The sequence below is a fragment of the Dermacentor variabilis genome, chromosome 4, assembly GCF_050947875.1.
Source record: "Dermacentor variabilis isolate Ectoservices chromosome 4, ASM5094787v1, whole genome shotgun sequence".
Lineage (NCBI taxonomy): Eukaryota > Metazoa > Arthropoda > Arachnida > Ixodida > Ixodidae > Dermacentor > Dermacentor variabilis.
This window is the reverse complement of record NC_134571.1, coordinates 120,460,550-120,477,148: the sequence shown is the minus strand read 5'-3', so window position 1 is coordinate 120,477,148 and position 16,599 is coordinate 120,460,550.

The following is a 16,599-nucleotide window of genomic DNA, read 5'->3' as shown; positions in this document are numbered from 1 at the left end:
ACAACGAAGCTGAAACAGCGTGAGCATCGCGTGTGAGCCAGGAATGTGGGCGAAGCAATAAATATGGCAAATATTAGCTTTGCGCTTTCAATCGTTAGCTTCTCGCGACCGACGCAGTGACCGCTCAACGCTTGATTGATGGTCAGTACCGGAAACGCTTTGTCCTTTGGCTCTAATTTTTGGCGGTGAGGTTTGGCTGAACGGTGTCAGCCGACCATGCGGTACGGAGCCCAAGGCAGCGTTATACTTCCCCTTAGTTTTATGATGGATGGAAAACAAAGTGAAGAAACGCAGTAGTGGCGTTTCGGCTCCTGCCTTGATTAACGAGCGTTGTAATCATGCAGCGTAGACGGCAGGTGTTAGCACTCAACCTTGGCCAAAATTTCATTTCAGGGAGCCTATACCGGGTTAGGAGGAGGGTGGCAGGCGAGGGGTGACGGGCTGATCACAACGCAAGTGCTATTTAAGTGACAAGTCATCCTACGTATACAGCTGCTATATGTAAGATGCCTTTATTTCATATACTTTCATTCAATTTTTCTTGTTTATAGGAAAGGTGTGAGTACAGAAAAAGGAAAGGCCAACTTGAAGGCTGCACACGTGAAAGAGGCTTTTCCTCCGCATGCACCTCGGTGGAAAATGCACTACAGATTGCGCATACACAAGTGTTACAACCACGCAATAAATAGGCACAGTTATACGGACAAATGCGTAAAAGCTATACAATTATCATTCGTCCATTGAAACGAAGCGAACGCAATAAACGCAACACCCTAAAGAAAGCAAAGACAGCAATTCAATATATTTCTACTTTCTCGGTATTCCGCTAAAACTAATCGCAACGTCCAGCTTCGTGCACTCTGAAAGTTAGGCGTTTCGCTTATACAATCTGTTAAGCAGAGTTTAGAGGGAGTCACATGAACAAGAATCAGCGACGACGTAAAAGCCTGTGTTTCGGGAATGTCGGCAGATTGTTTTCTTACCTTGACTAAGCCCTCCCTTCAAGAAATACACAACGGTGTTCAAATCAACAGAAATGTTCATCTCACAAAATTTGCGCCGGGTCACGACCATGGTGTACACTCGAAAGACAAAACTGCTCAACACATAGCCCATAAATTGAAAGACGTAACGGTGGAAAGCTTGGAAACTGAGACAATAACATGGACGGAAAACGCAATTCTGAACGTTCTGTTCCTTTATGCATTTCGCATGTTTCACAAATATGCTCCTCTATCTGAACCGCGTGAACAGTCTCCAAGATGCATTCACAGACAGGCGCGCATGGACGCAAGAGAAAAAAGAAACATGAAAAGCTACACTCCGGTTATGCACCTTTACCTTTGCAACGCAATCCTCCTCTGAAAATCAAGTGTTACTTCCAGTACATGTTCTGCCTAGCAGTTATGGACCTGAAACCTAAGCTCAAGTCGTTGAACTGCTGCTGCTCCTGGCTGGGCAACACGCGCTAAAGGAACGTGTTTAGCGTAATAAACACAACTTCACTATATATACCCCGAGTAATAATAGGTCACGGAAGTAAGGTACGCCTAAACGAACGTAACTCTTTTATGTCAACTGAGCTGAAAATCAGTAGAGGCAAGAAGGAAAACATTTGCAGTGAGCCAAGGCAAGATGTAAAAGGTGCAAGTGAACGCAAGGCACACACGAGACGAGATACAGGCTAACAGAAGAACCTTCGACCTAGAACCCTTTCGGGCATCCTTTCTAGCCGTTTTGTGTCAGTCCTATAACACAATAAAGCGCACCACGGACGCGAGAGCCCGACCTCACTGTGACTGAAAGGCAGGACGCGGAAACCGTTACCTGCATAGTGATGAGGCTAAGCTTTGGGAGAACCCATCACGCCATCATGAACGGTGCCGCTGTAGACTTGTCTCTGTCGTGTGCTCGGCGGGACACATTCCCTCACCATTACTTTCCTCTCCTGTCCTTGGACTTGGAACATTGTCGATGCCATTTCGATTCGCTACGTTATCTTGCCATGTTTAGTATGTTGCAGAAATGAGAAGACGGTGCTGGGGAGGACGACTTGGTTCCAATTTCCTCCGTGTGCGCCCAATCAATGCCTACGCATGCAGAATGCCGCACGCGTGCTGATTGAATGTTTGCAGCCTTGCCAGCGCCATGTCCTTAATACTTAAGGCTTCCTCGATGAAGGTTGGATCTGTTGGGGAACTCAGATCTTAGTACATTATTTGAGTCCCTCGGTATAATGAAACGTGTCAGGATTATTTTGTTCCCTTGCGCATGGATTTATAGTCGTTCTATTTTCATACCAACGTTTAAAAAAAAATCCATGGCCATTTCACTCTGCGAAGGTGCATCACCAGCGTAGCTGTAAACATCGTGGTAAGGTATGTTTTTGAAACCACAATCGGTCACACACACGACACCTAAAGTCGCATGTTTTCTCCGCGAGAACTCTGCGGAATCGCGCATCTGCAGCACTCAGCCTTCTGAGCGGGATACCTCACTCGTCGCGCCCAAAAAATCGTTTCGCGATCTGGTGCGCTTTCAGGTCAAGCCCGCCGCTTGCTGGCAGCTTCCTCCGCACGCTCCTCGACGCGGAAATGCAGCAGAAGGCTTGGTAGCAAACATCTGTCACACCAACTGATCAATGCGCGCTACAGCCGTGAGTGCTCCCTCGGCTCAGCCAAACCGAGCAGCTGGCTAAGTCAGGAGCTGGGTTTCCTGTCAAAACTACATTACGTTCAACCTGCGCGACATCTAGAACGTTACCAATCACCGTAAGTATCGTTCTCAAACTACAGTTCCATCACACACCGCACTATTGAATCCGAAAAATCTGTCTAGAAAGTCCCTCTGAAATTTCCCTACGCACATTTGTGCTTGCCCACTTTACTGGTACCGTACCTGCGTCGCTTCGCCGTATTCTCGGCTTCGCGGCAATCGTATTCCTGTCGAGCCTAACCCTTATGGGCAGCGTCTCGGACGCGATCTTCGCTGCTACTCGCCGCCCGTTTTCTAGCTTACCTCTTGCTACGCCAAGTGTCAGCACCTACCTTGGTGTGTAGAGGGCGGCGTTATGTAGTATCAGGTTATGTAGTGTGTAGTAAACATGTCCGCAATAGAGATTAGTTAGAGGCGATTAGAACGTTGGTGGAAGAAAAGTAGGGAAACAGCACGAAACGGAGACGTGCAAGATCAAATTTCACAGTTGGGGGTCAGAAAATTTGGTTATGGGAATTGATCGTGCAGTTTCTTTCTATTTCCTTCTTTTTGTTTTTTAACGTAGGTAGGACATTACGCAGTATAATGGCAGGAGCTTGGTGTCACAATCCACCGCCCCGTTCCAAAGAGGACGCTCATAACATCCATCCATCCATCCATCCATTCATCCATCTAGGTGGTTTCTTTGATGTCCTCTTGTTACGCTAGGTGTGAACACATGCTTTACTGGTTTGCTTTGCCTCCTCGTAGAGGGAGAGGGAGTTTTGAGGCATGGACATTGAAAAATGTACGGGAGGGTAGACATACAGCTCCACTGTAAAAACAAGGGGATGACACGTGCGAATTTCCGCTGCATCACATTCTACATATACGTCATATCACGTCATATGTACCCCCTGTTACTGCTATTGTTTCTATGCGTCATCAAGCGGTTACTGCATAGAATTTCAAGGCACGTTCAATGAGGAATGGTTGTCTCCATAAATGATTTTTTTTTAATTCACCGACAATTACGATACTCTCTTAAGGGAAATTTGAACGCAGCTGTATGCGTGTTTTCATTTCGCGATATATTGGCTGGCGCGTACTGTAGTGCGGCACGTTGCACATGAAGCGAATTGTAGCGCAACTGCCTCGCTAATCGAACGATCGCGAGATCGAGCGCGCGGGTGACGCGTGGGCGCGATTCACAGGAGCCGCTGCCGCAGGCAGACCTTCGCTCATGGAGCGCTTTGTTTCCATATGTCTTACGCGCGCTACTCTGGCGTCACGTCGTAAGCATTGTCCCCGCAGAGTCCGTCCTTGTGCGGCAATACGCTTTGGCTTCTGACGCTTTCGCCATACCCTCCTCCTCCAATTTCTGCCTCATGGTTCAGCTGAACCCTCCTCCGAAAGAGCCTTCGCTCTTTTGTCCTTCGCTGTGCTCGTTCGCTCGGTTTCGAGCGAACGAGCACAGCGACACCAAGGACAACATAGGGGAAGTTACTTGTGCTTAACAAATGAAATAACGAAGCGATAAATTAATGGAAATGAAGGTGGATGAAAAAAACAACTTGCTGCAGGTGGGGACCGAACCCACAACCTTCGCTTGTTTGTTGTGTTTGTTGGCTTCTTATGATATGACTAATCAGAAAATCGGGCCCCTCGGTTAATCCCCTCCCTTGTCGTTTATTACATAACGAGGGTCCCCAATCCGGCAACATTGATGCCTTCAGAAAGCACGTGTGGGTTTATTGACCAGTCGCCTTCACCCAAAAAGATCACGTTCTCGTGACACCTACGGCAGAAAGGACGTTCCACGTCCGCCGCCAAGGTCTGTGAGTGGTGGCGCTGGCTAATACTCCCAGGGTTCTATTAGGAAACATAAATGCCCAAGGAAATGGATGGGGAAACGCCGCCGCGGTACCTCAATTGGTAGAGTATCGCACGTGAAATGCGAAGGTTGCGGGTTCGGTCCCTACCTGCGGCTAGTTATTTTTTCATCCACTTTCATTTCCATTAATTTATCGTTTCTTTATTTCATTTATTAAGCACAAGTTTTTTCCCAATTGTTGTCCTTGTTGTCAGTGGTTGTTGACTTCTTATGATATGACTAATAAAAGATCGGGCCCCTCGGTTAATTCCCTTCCTTCTCCCTTAATTGATGCTGTAATATATAACAAAACAACGCGGTATATATTTATAATTTTAGTTTCTTATGATTTTACAATACCACCGACTTCACATGACAATGCAAGGGATACTTATATATTGAATAGACTCCCTTGTATTCTTGGTAATTATACTTAAGTTGCGTTAGTAACTGCGCAACAAAGGTAGTATTTAGTTAGTACTAAGTTAATGCTTTTTTCTAGCTTCAGCAGGAATGAAAATGTACTAACCATCATTTTACTACCTGCACTTAATAAGAAGGTAGTGCTTTTTGGGTGAAGTAACGTGTTAGTATTGAGTTACGGAATATGATGACCTTTTTTTGCGAGTGCATGATAGCGGTCGACGCGCTCCCCGCATGCCATCGGTGAACCGACTATGGTGTGCTACTCTGGCGCCATCTCGTAGCGGTGTCTCTCAGAGCCCGTCTTGTGCGGCACTACCCTTCTCTTCTCACCCTTTGTGCATAATTTCCTCCTCTGCTTTCCGCCCCATGCTTTCACTGTAAGTCCCTCCTCCGCTTTCCTTCTCGGGCTATCTGAGCTATCGCGGCCTTTCATCCCCCGCTGCACTCCGCTTTCGCTCTTTCATCTTTCGCTGTGCTCGTTCGCTCGGTTACGAGCGACACCGAGGGACAACGAGGCACGCCGACGCTCAACGCAGGATCGCGTGACTAAGAGCTGCGCTCTAGTAAACGCTGTGGAGGCTCCAAGCTTTCATTAGATTGTGATGGCCCGCGGTGCAATTGCTGCCTAAGACGTTGGAGGGCTCAAGGTGGCACAAGTAGTTCTTGGATACGGGGCATGTGACATATTGAAGGAAGATTCCTATTTTACAACAGTTGGCGATTCTTCTTTGAACACTACCATGCAACACAAAAAAAATTCACGCTATTACACGTGTTCAGGCGACATGTCACTCCCTTCTGAGGAAGATATCCTCGTACGATAGAAAAACACAAGAAGCCCTGCATCACTAGCATAGTGTATGCGATTCCTCTCTCTTTGGAAAAAGAGCACATGGGACAGACAAGAAGGTGCTGCAATGATAGATTCAGGAATCACCATAACAATCTGCTCAACGCGGTACAAGACCATCTGGATAATCATTGCCGCAATCTTCGGTATAATGCCTACTTGGAAAAAAAATCGAAGTGATGGCTTAACATAGTTTACAGCTGACACGGGCAATAATTGCGGCAGATTTCATGAGAAAATTTGATAGCTCGTACGTCAGTTATCCTTCGATTGCACTTTCAGCACGGCAAATAGCATATCTCGACAAAGTTTCAATGGAAAACATTCAGTGGGCACAGTCGGTGTGTAGCTATCATTACCAATACTGCAAATGATGCTCCATGTTTTTTGCCGATTATTCACGCATTGCGCATAGTAGCAATTGCTAGTTCAACGACAAGCCTCGACTGGTCGCCGGATAAACTGTTGCAAATCAGCGTTGTGTGCGTGTCGCTCTCTCGCATCCCTGTCTTTTTTGCGCTGTGTCCTTTCTTGCAGTGAATCGTCAACGAGCCCAAGCTTCCACGCTAAGTAGAAATCAGCTGTGGCGGACGACTTTTTCTCATGGAACGTGCCAACTGTGGCGCCATGCCGTCTTTACAGTCATAGACTATTGCTCTGCAGAAGACTCACAGAAGAACTGCAAGCGGGTATTGAGAAAAGACGCGAAAGGGAGGAATGCGCGTGCTGGGGTCACTTCCTCACCGATGGCGTCCTCATACGGACGCGTCTGCGCTCTCGCCTCATCCCGGAGTGCAATGCATTCGCGAACTCGCGCGACTTGATGAGGCTTCTCTGCCGACTTCCTGAGTGGCGGCCTTCAATGGCTCTCTATCGGCAGATGGCGCCGATAGAGAACCCTTTGAGATAGAGCCAACTGTTCGGCATCCGAAAGAGGCTATATACCTTTCCAAGCTCCCTTTACTTAGGTTTCACATAACTGCTGCAATGATCATCATCGTTGTCATCCTTGTCGTTATCCTACTTCATGTGCACGGCAGGATGACGACCTCACCCAAAGCGATCTCCAATTACTCATTTCTTGCACCTGCTGACTGAGCCATTGCCTCAAGCGTTACTGTTCTCTTCACATCCCCTAGTTTCCTACATTCCGCGACGGTACGTTGCTTCTCATGGCAACTATCCTCTAACTTTAATAGACCATTGGTTGTTCTCTTACATATGCATTACATGTCCTGCCCAATTTTATTTCTCCTTAATTACAACTTGGCTAACAAAAGAGACCAGTCGAGGCTTGTCGTCGAACCAGCAAGTTGCGACTGACCAGGCAGCCAGCTTTGCTTGTCGGTTCCTGTTCTTTTCCTGCTCTACGTTCTCGTCGCATTGTCTGCGCACGTGGTATTAACACGGCTAATCACTTGTAGTACTTCGTACGTGGTACTGTGTAGAGATATACTTTTGCTCAGCAGTTATTGGGTAGCGGTAGAAGTCCCACCATTGGGAGCAGGACCGTGGTATTGTTCTGCTTTTTTTTTTTTTTTTTTTTTTTCAGATATAGAAGCTTCTAAATTATGCATCGTGACGCAGAGTATCTGGGAATATAGTTTTCCTGCGAATCTTCTTCACGTGCACAAATCACCACTGCCTCCGGCGGAGAGAGTGAAATTAGATAATAAAAATGATCTTAAAATTCAAAACAGAATAATAGTTACGAAAAATTATTTAATATGCTAGAGGCATTTGCAAAAATATAAAAGATAAAAAAAATAGTCTCCTTTTACAAGTCTCTATTTTTCTTTGCTAACATGTTTCGCTGCAATTTTTTCCAGAGAGCTCGTGGTACACGTCGACCACATTCATAACACCGTATATTATTTTGCGGCTATAACTGCTACGGCTGTAGCAGAATGCATGTTACATGCCATAGTTCCAGGCGCCCAATATGACTTGTCTGGATATTACAGCAGATGTTATCACAAATATCGTTTCGGTTGTCTGTAACACTCAAAGTAGACAGCAAGAAGAAAAAAATACGCTGTATGTCAATGCGTTTTTTCGCGTTCCTTAAACATGTAAGTTAAAACGGCTTTATTGACGTAAAAGCGACTTAGGCTGTGCTGCGTAAAGCACAATCACGGGTACAAAAAGAAATGACTGTGTAAAATAGCCCTACCACAGCTGATTCCTATATTTAAAGCGAAGCTTTCTTCGCGAGCATCAACAGTAATTAGTGCGCTATTGAAAATGCATACCATTAATACAAGCGACGTCCAGCCTTGCACAAAGCTTATGCTCTATATTTAAGTCACGGAATTATCTGAGTTCCGTAGGTGTAGCAATGCGCTAAGGGGGCGTGGCTTCTAACCAAAACATAAGAGCTTGTGTGTAATGCCCACACGCAGGGCGTGCCTCTGAGTTTTTCCCTGTTAAAGTGCCTCCTTATGACGGTGCTAAATATCTCCTTTTACCTGCTGTGATTGCTCAGGGGCTATAGTGTAGGGCTGCTGAGCACGAGATCGCGGGATCGAATCCCGGCCACGGCAGCCGCATTCCGATGGGGGCGAAAACACCCGTGTGCTTAAATTTAGGTGCAAGTTAAAGAACCCCAGGTGGTCGAAATTTCTGCAGTCCTCCACTACGGCGTGGCTCATAATCAGATAGTGGTTTTGGCACGTAAAACCCCATCATTTTTTAATATGTCTTTTTATGAGTGAACATTACATTCACTTTTCAGAACAAGAAGATCGTCTCAAGACGCTGCCCAAAAGCGCAGATACGCACTCTCAACGTACGAGTGAGCGTTGGTGCTTTGCATAAATATAGAAAGAAGGCGTTCCCTTCTCGGCAGACATGCCTTTATAGGAACAGGTTTTCCCTTGTGGCTCACAGAAAAGCAGTATTCTTTAGTGTAGCGATGTCGTGCTGCAAAGGTCGCCTTCAAAATCATGCATTCGCAAATAAATTCAGTAGTCAGTTAGACCTTCTTCGCCGGTAAGGACATCCGAATTTTTTGTCAAATCATCACGGTCTTCCCCGGTCTTGATTGCATGAACGATGCCCGAGTGAAGACATAGAAGATCAGCAATAATATCGCTAGTGAATACAGTTTAAAAAAAAAAAACATTGAGCGTGCACTGGCGCAAATATACCACCTTACACTCGTTTTAGATTTTCCAGAAAGCGGCAGCAAGTTCCCGAGATGGTCGCCTTTTCATCGACTTGCGCATGAAGCCAGATGTCAGCGTGCTACGATAGAGTTCAGCAGCGAGGACGAGCAAAAGCCAACGAACTCAATCATTCTAATCGCGATATCCGAGCAAAACTTTTACTTCTGTTGCCCTTTATTTTTTCTTCTCTATATTGGCTCATCGATCGCACGGTCCAACAGTCAATTCAGGGGATATATCACCGGGCTTCATCTGCAATCTCGACCCGCTGAGCGGTTTCGTCTTCAGGCTTTGGCGTAGAGCTTTTTGGAAGCAATAGACGGTTCTCCTGGCAGTCTCTGCGTATTTTCGGATTTTTAGCTTTTTTATATCCTCTCAGATCTTTTAAATCCAGCATTACCGTGAGCGCTACTGTACTTCTTGCGCATTTCTGTTTTATTCGTTGGGATTTGAAACCGGCCGCGTGACGAAGTGTAGTCAATATGACGACACGATGGCGCGTCAGAGCTTGAATTCTGTAAGAATATTTTATAATTTCACTTTTTCTTATTCCTTTATAACCTCACACAAGGCTGCGTAACATCTATGGACTGATTTGCGCATTGAGTGGCATTAATGAGAAGAAACGAATTAAATCTGGGGAAAATCATACTTACGAGGTGTGGCCTTAGGAGGTGGCGTAAAATGAATGGCGCTGGGAACAGCGTTATTCAGGCTGGAGTTAAAGCTGCGAGTCACTGTTAGTCAAGGCGTGCCCATGAGTAACGGTAAACGTCCTACGTATGCATGTGCCCCTTTGGGTTCATGGAAAGTGAACACAAGCGATGAACTCTTCAGCGGGTATTGTCAGGCGACACATTGATAGAAATTGCCTCTTCCTTATTTAGAAACCATCATAAGTGAACGTGGAATATGTGCATGGCGAATTTCTTTAGACAAATCTACTTAATTCGGGTGATGTTAGTAAAGCATAGCTCAAGTATTTCGCCGTAGAAAATTAAAGCAACCTATGCTGGGAGTGGAAGCTAGAGCTACTCGTCGGCCTTAAGTAGATGCAAACAGTTAATGATCCAGTGTAAACAAGCCTTTTTAAGCGCAAAAAAACCCTGACACACGCTTAAGTGCTTAGGTGAGGCAAATGTTTAAATTAAATTTATTTATGTGTCAATCCTACATGAATTTGTACAAAAGCTGCTGGGTCAGTAGCCAAAGGCTAGTGAAGGCCCATAGTCAATATACATATAGCAGTCGCTGAAAGAAATAAGCACAGACCTAGTGAAATAACTATAATAAAATATGCAATTACACAATATAAACGTCATACATACATACATACATACATACATACATACATACATACATACATACATACATACATACATACATACATACATACATATGCAAATATCCATAAACACTTTTTTGTTATGTGCCTCTAAATACAAATGTTTAAACGGAACCTATTAACAAAACAACAAATTGTGAAGAAAAACGACAAATACATATTCGTATAACTCTAGATGAGTACAGCTTCTTAACTGTTTGCAATTTTTACCTTTATAGGTACTGAATTGCAGATTCTGGCACCACAAAATTCAATGGATTGTTCACCATATGTGTGGCAGAAACTGGGGAGTTGTATTTTGTATTTAGATTAGAACTAACAAGCAAGCCTGGCGACGGTGAGTCATTTCCATAGATGTGCGCCGAAGCTCGCGCTGCGCTTAGGTCCCCGTCGATCTCCGATAGAGATGACTACTTGTTTGGATCGAGTATTATGAGTGCTTAAATCGCAGTAGCCATCGGTGCGACGTGGAGCCGAACGTCTTGTACAGCCCATAAGCCCTACGGCAGTAAAAAAAAATGTTCATACAATTCTGCGCGCAATTTAGGAGGCACGTTTGGCGACATGCATAAAGAAAAGATCGTCCGCACCACTCACTGTGGCGGTACCGCCAAAATATGCAATGCGCGCCTTCGTTATCGTCTTTGCCATAACGTTCTATGGGTGTCTGTGGTCATGGCCTTCACGAATTCTCGTCGCAACGACAGCTGGCGCCTAATAAACCATGCATATTTGCGCTGCTACCGAGAACTGCGGCGCATAAGTATGTGCCTTTCATTTAATTTGTTCCGTATCAGGCTGGGAGATCTGTCAAAACCATCAGGCGACACCGCGCCAGTGACATTTTCGCTTCTCTTGATCTTTACGTTTCTAACCAGTACATGTGGCGTTCCCGTCTGCAGTTATCAAAAAAGAGTATTGATTCCACAAGGAACAACGACTATGTAAAGGTTTGACTGGTTTTATGTGTACTGTTTTTTTTTCTTTACTCGCTTGGGTTGCCAAAACCCAATACGCATACATGCTTTCATCTTTTTACGGCAGCCTAAATTTACAAGTTAATTAAGCCTTTCGCAGTATGTGTCACTGAAAACAATAATAACTTGGTGTAAGTTTTGGTTAACTACTTTGGCTCGTTTGATCCACTGGGCTAGCCTATAGCTTTTGTGACTCGCAGGACATTGCCTTAAATATCCCATTTCTCTTGGCGCTTTCTGAAATATTATTTTGAGGAACATAGAGTAACAATCCGCGCTGGAATAACGGAATCCTGCTAATGTAGCACACTGATGACGAGAGATTGATGGGCCTGAACTATAGCTTCTGGGAATATGCTGGGGTCGGGTTCGCAGCTAATTATTCTGCCTGTTATATGTCATATACTACATATATTATAACAGACCAGTAGTTCTGAGCTCTAACGCAGCGAGAAAATGAACAAATAGCTTGAACGGCAGCTGAATATAATGCGGGTCCGCATAAAGAGTGGCAATAACCCACGACACTTCGTCACGAACGAGCGCGGAAAATGATTGTACGGTTCTCGGTCATGACGCAACGGGTATGAAGTGTTTCTCTTGTGAAGAGAAAATTACGGCAGCGTAAGCGTATTCGTCACACGCACTAAAGCTTTCTAGGGAAGGATGTTGTCCATTTATTTATGAAGTACATCTTCATTGAGCTTTTCTCAGATAACTACTGGGCCGATATTAATGAAATTTGTCGCATTTGCGATAGAAAATTAACTTCTACGGACTATTGAAAGCGGAGCTTTCATTGAAGTCGGGTTCTTCGTTTGGGTCTGTTTTGAACAGTGGAAGGCCTAACTGCTACCGCCATGTGCCTCTTAATAATTTTTCACAAGAAAAACCACACCAATATAAGACAAAGTTAAACGGGAGCAACTGACATCGATATCAGATATGCCAAAAAATCTATATATTTTGCCGGAATAATCTGGACGAGAATAAACTAACACTCTTTGTTACTCTAATACCACAGCCAAGAAAAGTTTTTTTCTCATGCCAAAGGTTATGCCGCTCCGTACGACCGTTTGCCCGTTCCCATGGCAAAGCTTTCCGCACTCCGACACTACTTTCCATGTAATCTGATAAGTCGAACCACTTCTCGACATGAAAGCGCATTTTTGTGGGAAAATGGTCGAAATATGAGTATGCGTTTCTGCCTTCGTCATCATAGTTTGGCTTGCTTCCCGTGTCTTTCGCCTTTATATATTACGTGGCAGTTGCACAAGACATCCTAAGAAGGTTCACCTCGAAGTAACACAAAACTCGTGCAATCAGTAACTTTATGCTCCCTGGGTTGCGAAAGGCCGTCACCGGATGTAGTGAACAGTTTTTTGTTATTTTCGACGTCGTCTCTTGTTTCGCATCCACAGCGAACGCAGTAGCGTGTGTCCGTAAGCGACATGAGCTTGCATAGGCTTCTCCAGTGACATCTTGCTCTTTCGCTGCGGGAAATTTCCGGGTTCCTTCCTCCCTTCACAACCCCCAGAACCTAAAACTTCCCTAGGGATAAGAGCGCATTCCTTTCACGGACTTCGCTACTAGCTTGCGTTGTGGCCAGGCTATTAGCGTTTGGCCAAATACGAGCTCTTCTTTAGAGGAGAAGCAAAAGCGAGTGTTTCTTTTATCAACGGGGGTGTACTAATTTTTGCCTTGGACCCCATTGGGTAAAAGAGTGTAGTTTTCATCTATATAAAAAAATATTCAACATGAGATGTTTATGCTTGTTAAATAACACCGAGAAATTGTGCAAAAACAATATAAAGTGAAACACCACTGCAGAGGTGAACAGGAAGATCTAAGTTGCCATGTACGTGAAGAATTAGGATGTTCTTTTTAGTAGGGACTGCATATTCAGAATTATAGTTTGGTCAAGAATGGCATGATTCCACTTCCAAATTAAAAATATTCATAGAGTCTTCTAAGCACTTGCGAATCCACGATTCCGTGCCAGAAAATCGTACGCAGAATGAATTGATGAACGCTAGCACTTTTTCATCTTACCGATATAATGTTGACAATTATCTCTAAATGGGGGTGTAATGAACACGTAGGTTCTATTCTTAGGTATGCTAAAAAAATTATGTCCCTGATGTCATATATAGGGCACCGAATCTGCCCGGCAAACTTTTGATATTGAGCTGCTAGTTATATGTAACTGCGTTTATTGTTTCAATGTGTAATGTTGCATTATTTTCGGATAGCGGTGTTGAAAGCAAACCGTGCCGTCCTCCGAGCGTTAGGACAGTGCTGCTCGGAAATCCACCCTTGGAGGCAGTGCTTTGATTATACGCACTGTGAACGAGCTCATAATACTCGTACTTTCCCAATTTAATGAAAGTTGACAGTCACTCTAGCCTACGCTAAAGAGGATGAAGGCAAAAGCCTGCCCGCTCACAAGCCATTCAATAAATTACTCCACATTATCATTTGAAATCATTAACTGTTACCTCTTGTTTTTTTTTCAACGACAGGCCGTGGATTTGAGTGCCTTAATTAGTTCAGCCTTCATTAACTGCGGAATGATTAACTTCGCCCTAATTAACATCAAAGATCTCGGGTTCGCTCCAACCAAAGGTTGTGGGTCCGAGTGCCTTTATTAGCGCTATTTTAGTGACAACTGCGTCTGCGCGGAAATTTTGTGCAAGCTTGATCACACTCGTCTGCTGATTCAGCGACATGTATACTAACGCAGCACCCAGACCAACGCGTCGCAAATGGAACGTCCCCGCCGCGTATACTCGCGGTAGAGGCTTGCGTCGTCGCGCTAGAGCAGAACTGCTCAAGCCAAGGGTTGGCTGCGTGAACGTGTGCAAAAGTTTACACCGGCAAATACGTGTGATCAGTCCATCGTGTACGTCTCGCGGTTGCTGCGCGACACTTCAGCACCTCGTATTGGAGTGTCCCATTTTCACTGAGCAGCACGGGTCGTATAATGAGGGACTATCATCTCCTCGGCCTGGGGTGCACGGCATTCGACAAATGTTTGTGCTCCAGTGGTTGTGCGTCTAGACGAGACCGAGTGCAGCGCAGTCTACCCGCTTTTCTGAAGGAAACGAACTTAGGTTCACATTTGTAGCCCATTTTTATATTTTGGTGGTGGCACCTCAAACAATATTTCTACTATTTTGTCATTATTCAGTTGAGTGACCTTCAGTGAGCGGCCCGACTGTGTGTGACCTGTAGTGTGCGCGTTCTGCCTAATTCTTTGAGATTTGTCATCTTGCGTTTTCTTTCCTCCTTCCTCCCATCTTTCTTATCTTCCATTTTGATATTTCTGTCCCTTCCTTTTTAAAGAGTAGGCAGGCGTTGTGCCTCTGTCCAGTGGCAGTTGCCAGCCTGCTCCTCGCTTTCCCTTTCCTGCCATGTGTATGTGTTTTCAAAGCAAATAATAATAATAATAATAATAATAATAATAATAATAATAATAATAATAATAATAATAATAATAATAATAATAATAATAATAATAATGATAATAATAATAATAATAATAATAATAATAATAATAATAATAATAATAATAATAATAATAATAATAATAATAATAATAATAATAATAATAATAATAATAATTGAAATTAAGATGCATCTTTCAAGTCGATCGGTATACTGGAATCGTTTGTGAACAGCATTAAACACACGAGTAAGGCGTTGCCACTTGTGCGAAGGATAAAATGTATGTACCACCATAGACCCTTGACTCGAAAGAGGACGATGCCCCCCCGACTGTGGGGATGCCTGTGCCGTACAAACGAAAGAAGGAATTGGGATAAGCATTGCGTATGTATCTCCAGGCACAACCAAGTATAATATTGAGAAGTTCATAGCATGCACTTTGCATGGTGTAGCCGTGATGACACTACCACTGTGATCATCGTTGCAGACTTCACTGTGGACATTACAAAACCAGACAAGAAATGGTTTCGCTCTGTTTCCACTAGAAGAGTATAGTTTGAAGTACCAAGTCGATCCAAGTCGCTGAACTACTCAATAACGGTCGTTTATAAAATTGACATTGGCCAAGGAGGGAAGGAAGGAAAAAGTGGAGAAGGAAAGGCAGGCAGGTTGACCAGTTTAGCTTAACCGGTTTGCTACCCTACACATGGGAGAGGGATGGGGCAGGTGAAATATTCTGCATAAGGTTGTAAGCGCAACCAATCAGTGTATATCGCAGTAAACGCAAAGTTATCGCCACTACCATTACAATATTATGAAAATAAATACATGTAGTCCTGTGATGTACTTAAGCTTTGCTGGTGGAATGGCTAGAGGTGAAAGCTGCAGAGTGGGATGGCTACTCTCTCTTTCTTCATTTAGTGCACGCAAGACCCGCTCGGAATTAACATATCAAGAATTCATTTTTTGTACGGCCTAGCATAACGATAGCACAGCTTGACTGCTGACGCACGTGGCACTGAATGTAGGGGGGGGGGGGGCTGCAATACATCTGCATGCTTTGCCCAGAATGGCGCGAAACAGCAGCCGCCACTGTTAAAAAAAAAAGAAGAAAGAAATGTTGGCAGCGCTTGCACTCATATTTCAAATGATCGCCAATTCGCGAACGCCAACCCCAAAACGTCGTGTATAGTCACGGCCGCTTCGCTCCCCCGCTATATGAAGAAAACTTCACGCCGAGATTTCTCCTGTAGGCTATTAGATTTATCGTTACATTTTAAAGGGTAGACTGCCTTCCTGGTACCGTGGCTTGGTTTCTTCTTTCACCCAGCACTGCCTGCGAAGTATCCGAACGAAACTAGTCAGTCGTCGTAAACGTCGTGTCGTTAATGGTCTCCCTGTCGCCAGCAGTTGTCCAGGAGGATAGCTTTCCTCTCCTCTGGTTAGACATTTAATTTCTTTTGAGGTTTTCGCATCTTACAAAGCACCCGCTTCCGTTTCCTACGCCTTTGGTGGTATTAAGGGACGGCCGTCCGCAAGAGCTTCTCAGTGGCGCAGAAAACCATCCATTAGCGCCTTTCTTTGTGTCGCCGTTAAAACTGGTCCACTGGAGGGGCTGCAGTTAGCGAAAATGTTAGAATTTTGCTGCTCGACCCTCGTTTCTGGCGACGAAAAAGAAAAGAGAGAAATGGGAGAGGTATACTTTAAAATCGTCGTTACTGATGCAGAGTGTCATTTCCTGGCGTAGCTTCTTTTAATGTCCTATTATAGCTAAGTATAATTCGGAATTGCACGATTCCGCTAGAGAGTCTCCTCTTGAA